The 8,225-nt window shown below is 40.5% G+C and overlaps 1 long non-coding RNA gene across 2 annotated transcripts; it reads left to right on the top strand.

Moving 5' to 3' along the window:
- The first annotated feature begins 255 nt into the window (after nucleotides 1-255).
- LOC125882143 (uncharacterized) lies at nucleotides 256-4,844 on the top strand. Of its 2 annotated transcripts, XR_007448301.1 has the most exons (5): nucleotides 256-1,478; nucleotides 2,311-2,365; nucleotides 2,452-2,853; nucleotides 2,931-3,003; nucleotides 3,386-4,844. It is a non-coding gene; the product is annotated as an uncharacterized LOC125882143 (long non-coding RNA). The 2 variants fall into 2 exon arrangements; XR_007448300.1 differs by having other exon boundaries at nucleotides 261-2,365; nucleotides 3,386-4,843.
- The last annotated feature ends 3,381 nt before the right edge of the window (nucleotides 4,845-8,225 follow it).

The following is an 8,225-nucleotide window of genomic DNA, read 5'->3' as shown; positions in this document are numbered from 1 at the left end:
GATTTTCTGCTCTTCCAATAATGTTGGGAGATTTATCTGAGCAAAGAAGTCCTCCATTAATTGAGGCGCATCAGTCGTCTGTTCAGAAGTATATGGAGTTAGAGTATATAGAAATTATTCAAACAGTCATGTATCAACCTGTTATCATATACCCTTTGGCCATCAGCATCAGTAATGACTGCTATAGATTGGGACTCTAATAGCTTCCTGGCAAGATACACAAGACATTTCCCTGGTTTATTCCCATGTTCATAAAACCTCTGTTTAGTGTTCTTAATAATTTTTTTCTGCATCTTTAGTAAGAAGACAATTTATAGCTGATCTGAGAGTCGAAATTTCTCACCATAAAGTAGGCAATGGGGAGCTAATATAAGCTTTTTCTTTATTTGACAATTTATCCTCTAACGACTTATGTTTCTCTAGTTTTTGGCACCTCTTAGTTGTAAAGTATGATATAATCAGCCCTCTTGCATAAGCTTTGCAAGTTTCCCATAAGATTTAAGGATTCCTTGATGATGGTAAGTTAATGGATAAAAATGCCTTAAATTCAGTGGAGAAGTAAGATGTAAGTATCATCCTTAAGAATAACAGTGTTAAGTCTAAACCGGCAGGATTGATTTATTGACACTTTAAGTTTAAACCTCTTCTAAAAAAGCCCACCCTGGATCCAGAGGTGTTAGCCAACTATTTCTAACAATTTCTAATCTTCCCTTTCTTTCTAAGATCCTTGAGAAAGTAGTCGCAGACCAGCTGTGTGATTTTCTCCATGATAATAATTTATTTGAAGAATTTCAGTCAGGATTTAGAATGCATCATAGCACTGAGACAGCACTAGTTAAAATTACAAATGACCTTCTGATTGCTTCAGACAAAGGACCCATCTCTGTACTTGTTTTATTAGATCTTAGTGCGGTATTTGACACAATTGACCATCAAATTCTGCTACAGAGACTGGAACATTAAATTGGCCTTAAAGATTCTGCACTAAACTGGTTTAAATCTTATTTATCTGATCGTTTTCAGTTTGTTCATGTTCATGATGAATCATCTCTAAATACTAAAGTTTGTTTTGGAGTTCCACAAGGTTCTGTGCTCGGCAGCATTGCCAGGTGTACGATAATTATCGTATTTGTACGATAATTTGGCCCTCTGTACGATGTACAATCAATAATCCCAAAAAAGGCCAAATGTATGATAATTTGACCATTTCATGAATGTGTGGTTGTAATCAGTATGCCAGAGTTTTTTTTGTGAGCCCTGAAGGCATCTGTTCCCATGTGACATGTTTCCAGCCAATCGCACTTTGCTTAGCATCAGAGCGATAGATAAGAACAGAGTGGCGACACTCCCATAGGACTCCGTTGTAAAACGTAGCGGACAGACCTTCTGGGATATGGAGCCCTCTATAGTTCCAAACATTACTCCAGTGGCGTCGGACCCCATTTATTTCAATGGCCGCATGGCGAGAAACTCCTGAGGTAAGGTGATGAAATATCAACCAATTTTAAGTCATTACGTGTGTTTATTATATCAGAGGTCCTTTATTACGTAGATATCAATTTTTTTTGTATGTTCACAATGTAATTGTGTTTTTTTTGAGTCAGGAATTATGATCGATTTTCAGCCATCGCCTGCTAGTTTGTTAGCTCGACGTCACCAGCTGTGGAGGTTTAGCACCGTTTAGCACCTGACATTTGTGGTGTTCCTGTTTGATTAATGAATCACAGACAAATCACATATAGTTGGGATGATTACTAATGGGTTTTATTTAGATTTTATCATCCGAACCTGACGGTGTTAGCTAAGGGTAACGTTAATAGGATGTGTTAGCTTTTATTAGTTTTCTCAACTGTTCCATAAGAAGATAATGTAGGCAAGGTGCACATACTTCTGCCTGAGGCTTTATCAAATACCTAACGTTATGTACTGTGTATTCTTTTTATGTTTACATAAGAGTGTTGTTATCTTATAATTTGTGCTATGTGATGACAAACTAAAATAGGACTACCACTTCACTACTACTACTATTTCTGTCAGCATTTAAGGCATATATTATGTTTAACTTGGAAATATGTCAGTCACACTATAGAGGCTAGACAGCTTAAAAATGCTGTTTCAGCTTGTCTTTGAATGTTACATTCATAAACTTAATCGTACAAGACCAAAACATTGCACAGTGGTTTAAACACTATGGGAATATATCACAACACCTGTTACCACTGAATTAATGATATTATTTACCTCTGATTTAAAAATATTACATGTTTATATGGAACGTTGAGTTTAATTATTTTAAATTGTGTCGTTTAGGTGATCCTGAAAGAGCCCTGTGAAGTTTCTGCTGTCAAAAGACTCCACAAGTGAGGTAGCTAGAAATTACATGAGCAGCAAATTATTTTGTGGCTGTTCCTTTTCTTAGTTGTGTATGTGTGTCATGTTTTCTTCTTGCAGGGTTTGCTGTTCCTCAAGCTATGCCTTTTCCAGCTCCAGGGATGGGAACAAAGTGACCACCCTTTGCTGAGTCACTTTTTGATTTGAAAGCATATGTCATCATCTGCATGTCTTGCTTATCTTTTATCAGAGTACAGTGGGTGTATTTGAATGTGTGTGTCTCTCTGACAGGTCCCAGGTTATTCATGATGGCCTTGAACATGTAACCCAGGGTACAAATGCCTGCACAGTGATGTCATCCTCTTGGGTTTCTCGCGAGATTGCGCGGGCCAATCAGGGCAGCCCTACGGCTGTATACGGCAGTAGCAGCAGCAGCAGCAGGTAGAGTCAGACTGTGAGAGAGAGAGCGAGCGTGTGTGCAGCGGCGAGTATCTGTGGCGTGCAGCCGACAGACAGAGCTTGGTAACTATCGATTCTCTTTCTAAACATTATTGTAACGGGATACCCGGAATACATTGTTCTTTGTTACCTGCTTGTAGATGTGTCCACGGCCGCCGCCGCCGCCGCCGCCGGGTTGAGTGACTGTGTGCTTGAGAATGAACAGCGGAATTGGTGAGTGTTGTGCTGCGTGCTGCATGCTCTGCTGCTACATGCTAAGTTGCTAAGCTAAGTAACTCTCGTTCTGGTGGTATAGGGTTTCTATGATGTGATGTACTTACGGACTATGTTCATGTATTTGTATGGGTAAAGTGTGTATTTAAAGTATGTTCTATGTCTGTGAAGCACTGCTATTTTAATATCATATTATTAATAGTATTAAGTGAATTTAATGGGTTATTTCACTTCATGTATTTTTGAGCTTTTTGATACTTTATGTATTTTCGAGATTTTTGATATTTCTATGTATTCTTGGGCTTCTTGATACTTCCAGAAGTGACACAGCTGTGATTTATTTATTATGCTGATTTGTTAAAGTGGCCTTGTGTTTATCCAGGCCAGGTTTTCCTGGGATATTGATGGCGAGCTAGCAACCAGAAGAATCCAGAGAGGGAACGGGTCTGCCTGTGTGGTGGAACGCCAGTGACAGCACCGTGTGCTCTTTCCCCGGTCATCCCACACATACATCCTCACACACTACCTCACCAGCCCAATCCCTTCCTCTCCCCCTTGCCCGGACTATTCATACCCAATTCATCTCACACAGACTCTCTCACTCTTCTTGGGGGATAAGATGGGATATTTGGGACTGGGGCAGCAACCAGCCGCAGTGTTTTGATGTTGAATGTTGAGTGTTGGTTACCATTCTGTGGGTTTGACGAATGCATGTGGATTCATTGAAGTATTTTTTTTTGGGGGGGGGGAATAACCTTTCTCTTGGTTATCTGTTAGAAGGTGCACTGATCTAGACATAGTCTACCTGAACTATCTATTTAAAGCTTGTGGCCAATTGTATATTCTGTAAATTAACTACTGTGTCCACTGTGTATAATACACTTTCAAAAGCAACCTGACTTTGGTTTTCATTTTTATTCTGTACCGCAGAATAATTCAGTCCTCCCAGCCTTCTACTTCTGACCAGTTTAATCATCTTTTCACCTTAGCATTTGCTACAAACATCTTCAGTGTGCATCTCTCCACCACCTACTGCAGTGTGTCCAACCTGACTCCAATCACTGAGCCAGCTCTTTGAACTAGTTTGTCCAGCCGCCTTGCATCTTTGTGTCTGATGCTTCCTCCCCAGCAGACTACAGTATAAAACAACACGCTTGACACCACAGACTTATAAAACATCTGCAGCATCTTACTACAGATGTCATGAGATCTGGGATGGAAAGTGAACAATATTTTTGTAATGGCAGAATATGTTGAGAATGGGTTGTCCTAAGTGTGTGTTGCTCCACGCTTGAACTGGAAGTTCTTCTGCTCCACCATATTGAGAGACTGTCTCAAGTCTCTTGTCCTCCTTTGTATAATGACAACCTGATGTCAGGCAGTGGAATCTGCATTTGAAGAGTTGTGTACATAGTTGTGCATGCAGTAAATCTCATATGGCTTTTTTTTTTAACCATTTCATAGCCCCACCTTTGTTCTGCTGTCCTAATGCTGGAATATGGTCTCTGTTAAATAAAACTGTTATTCCTTAATGCCAAATTTATCATTTTCTGTGATGTTCTCACAGAAGCACACTTGCTCATATTGTCACATTCATCATTTAAATACATAAAATGTTTAACTGAAAACCATCATTTATCATCATTGTCCAATGTCAGGGAGTATTCACAAATAGCCTACATTAATCTCATGTAGCTACATAAGAGATGCATTGCACCAGATTACAGTTTAGTTGCTAATTTATCTGCAGTCCATGAAGCTAACACAAAGCTTTCCCTCCAAAAAAAAAACACACAGAAAAACTTGTCTAATGGATTTCCAGTAGCCGCGTTAGACGGAATGGCTGCATGAGTTGTGAGCTCTCCGACTACATCCCACTTCTAAGTTACTTTTTGGCCACTTTACGCCGAACAAACCCACTCTACTTACAAGCAAACAATGCCAAAGACGAGAGGAAATAAGGCAGCTGGAGCACTGAAAGATGAGGACATCAAATTCATCGCGGATGTGGTGAGAGCCTTGTTACGCAAGGAGCTGGACGCTAGCCTGCAGCAGGTGGCTAGCAAACTTGACACCATGCAGGCTGAGTTGACGTCTGTAACCACGAGAGTTATCTCGGCTGAGGGAGAGCTGGCTACCTTGAAAAGGGATACTAAGAAAATGTCCACTGCTCTTTCCAACGTGCAAGAAAAGTTACAGAACTTCGAACAAAAGATTGCAGACCTGGAGGACCGTAATAGGAGGTGCAACATCCGAGTTTATGGTTTGCCGGAGAATACGGAGAAGGATACACCAGTGCAGTTTTTGGAGTGGATGATCCATGTGTGGTTTCCCACTTTGAAACACCCGCAACCCAAAATTGAACGTGCCCACAGGATCTTCAGAGGCGGCCCCCCGAGGGAAGGAGAGTGGCCACAGGCCTTCATGTTTTGCTGTCTCCGCTTCTCTACAAGGCAAGCCATCCTCCATGAGGCGAGGCAAAAACACTCGCCCTCCGTAGTCAACAATGTGCTCAGGTTTGCCGCTGACTTCAGTGACTACACAGCCAGACGCCGCCGGGCCTTCTCATGAGCGATGGCCTCTGCCCGTGAGAAAAGCATCGATGCTTTCCTCCTTTACCCGGCCACTCTCAAGATAAGGATCGGACAGATTACCCACCTCTTTCCCTCACCTGCGGACATGGAGAGGTTTCTGGAGCAGCGGGCATCCCCGAGCCATCTAGGCTATATTTCAGATGACAAACCACTGACTGACCGGTCTTCAGCTGCAGCTGCGTCCCATGATCCGGAGCACCTGGACACTTATCCAGACACCCCCTGAGTTGGTAATGTTTTTGCTCACTCTGGCCACCAAACCCCTTTGACTGTTAGCTAAATACTCTCTTTTTTTGGCTTTGGTGTTTTTTGTTGTTTTTGACCTAAGTTTTATTTTTTCCCTTTTCTTTTTTTCAATAATAAGCAGTTAAAGTTAACTTCATTTTTTCCTGCAATTATTGCACCGCAAAATCTGCTTCGTGAGATGTGTGTGACAGTGACTACTTATATCTGATGTGCCCATGACATTAGTTTAGGATGGTCAGTTTTTTTTAATCTCAATTATATCTATGCACCTCTCTTTACATTTTTTTTTCTCTTTTTTGATGGGTGCATTTATTTGTTACTCCACTAATGCCATATGGCACACAAATACAGACTCATGTGCCCTTCACTAGTTAATTTTTTATTTATTTTTTATTTTTTTTATAATCATCTCAATTTCTTTTTATATCTTTTTTGGCTACTCTCACATCTGTATTTTCAAATGTATAAGAACTTTTGATCTGATCTATTAAATTGGCCTGGATTTTGCAATAAGATTGACACATCTTTTATGAGGTATAATATGATCTGGTCAATGTGGTACTTTGGTTCTCTAATGGTGATACAGTACAGGATAAATATTACGACTTCTTTGCTAGTTAATTACAGATTACTATCTTTGTCTTTGTGGTTTGTATGGTTAAAAGTATGTGATGTAGTCGGGCTCAGACTCTGGACAGCCCTTCGTCTTTTTTTCGGTTGCGGACTGTTTTTGTCTGTGGGACGAGTGGGAGGGGCTGAACTTGCCCTGTTTTTTTTTTTCCTTCCTTTTTTTTTGGGTGGGTGGGTGGGATCTCCTAGGACCTCTCAGCAATTTTGGGTATTTTTCAGATATGTTTTTTATGCACCTACACAATATTAACTGTGCTCTAACCTATGGCTAGTTTAAATATATTGGTTTGGAATGCAGGTGGCCTTAATATCCCACATAAACGCACCAGCATCCTAGGCCTTTTAAAAAGGAGGAGTGTTGATTTAGCTTTACTGAGTGAAACACATTTACTGCAGGCTGACATTAGATTATCTAACAAATTCTATCATGTCATAGCATCCTCCTCTATGAGCTCTAAAACCCGCAGTGTTGCCATTGTAGCCAAGCGCAACTTAAATATTAAACTCCTTGACATATGGGCTGACTCAGTAGGCTGAATAACTCTTGCCAAAATTGAATATTGTAACAGGAAGATTGCACTGGTCTCTGCATATGCCCCTAACTCAAATAGTGCCGATTTTTATAGTACACTTACCACTGTAATGCTGGAGCTTACTGACTATGTATTCATAGTTAGGGCAGATTTCAATGCAGTATGGGATCCAGCTATAGACAGATCAGGAGCCACAGAAACAACGGACCAAAGACAGGCCTTAGCCGCTCTACGGGCATGGGCCCATGACACAGGGGTGGTTGACCTGTAGCGTATGACCAACCCTTACCTGAAAGATTTTTCTTTTTTTTTCTGCCAGACATAAAACTTTTTTTTGGATTGATTACCTATTTGCCTCCCCCCATCTATTTGATAGTTTTGGTCTGTCTCTGCTACCCATAGCTCTGTCTGATCAAAAAGGTATTTTTTTTACAGCCTCATTGAATAAACTCTCCCCTCGTGCCCCCAGATGGCGGTTTAATACAACCCTGTTAAAAAAATGACAATTTCTGCAAACAATTTAAGGATAAACTCTCAGAATTCATAGAGTTTAATATAAACTCGGTCAAAGATCCTAGAATATTAGGGGACGCAGTGAACGGATTTATTAGGAGCTACACCACACTATTTGCATCTAATTTACGGAAAGAGCGTCTCTCTAAATTGGAAGATTCGAGAACCTCTATGCTACCTTGGACTCCTCGCTTCAAACTAATTATACTGACCAGACAGCTCTGAGGTTGAAAGTAGTCAAGAAAGAAATTAATACCATTCTTAGACAGCGATCCGAATTTCTCATGCAAAGGACAAGACAACATTATTATTTTCATAGTTCTAAACCTAGTCACTTTTTGGCTATGAAAATTCGTACTAACGAGCATTTCGCAGATATCCCTTCTATCAGAACCCAACAGGGGGAGATAACTACAGATCCATATAAAGATTAACAATACTTTCAGATCATTTTATTAGGACTTAAATAGGTCAGAAACCACCCTTGATAATACTAAATTTGAGGCTTTTCTTAGTCAAATTGATTTACCACATTTAACAGAGGCAGATGCTGTACACCTAGCAGCCCCCATCACCTTAGATGAACTTAAAAATGCAGTTTCTGATATGCTGAGGGGAAAGTCACCAGGACTGGATGGTATTCCCCCACAGTTATACCTGACTTTCTGGGATATCTTGGGCCCCCTTTTACTGTCAATGACTCAAC

Source organism: Epinephelus fuscoguttatus, linkage group LG21 (assembly GCF_011397635.1).
Source record: "Epinephelus fuscoguttatus linkage group LG21, E.fuscoguttatus.final_Chr_v1".
In the NCBI taxonomy this organism is placed as follows: Eukaryota; Metazoa; Chordata; class Actinopteri; order Perciformes; family Serranidae; genus Epinephelus; species Epinephelus fuscoguttatus.
This window is presented reverse-complemented; position numbering and strand designations above follow the sequence as displayed.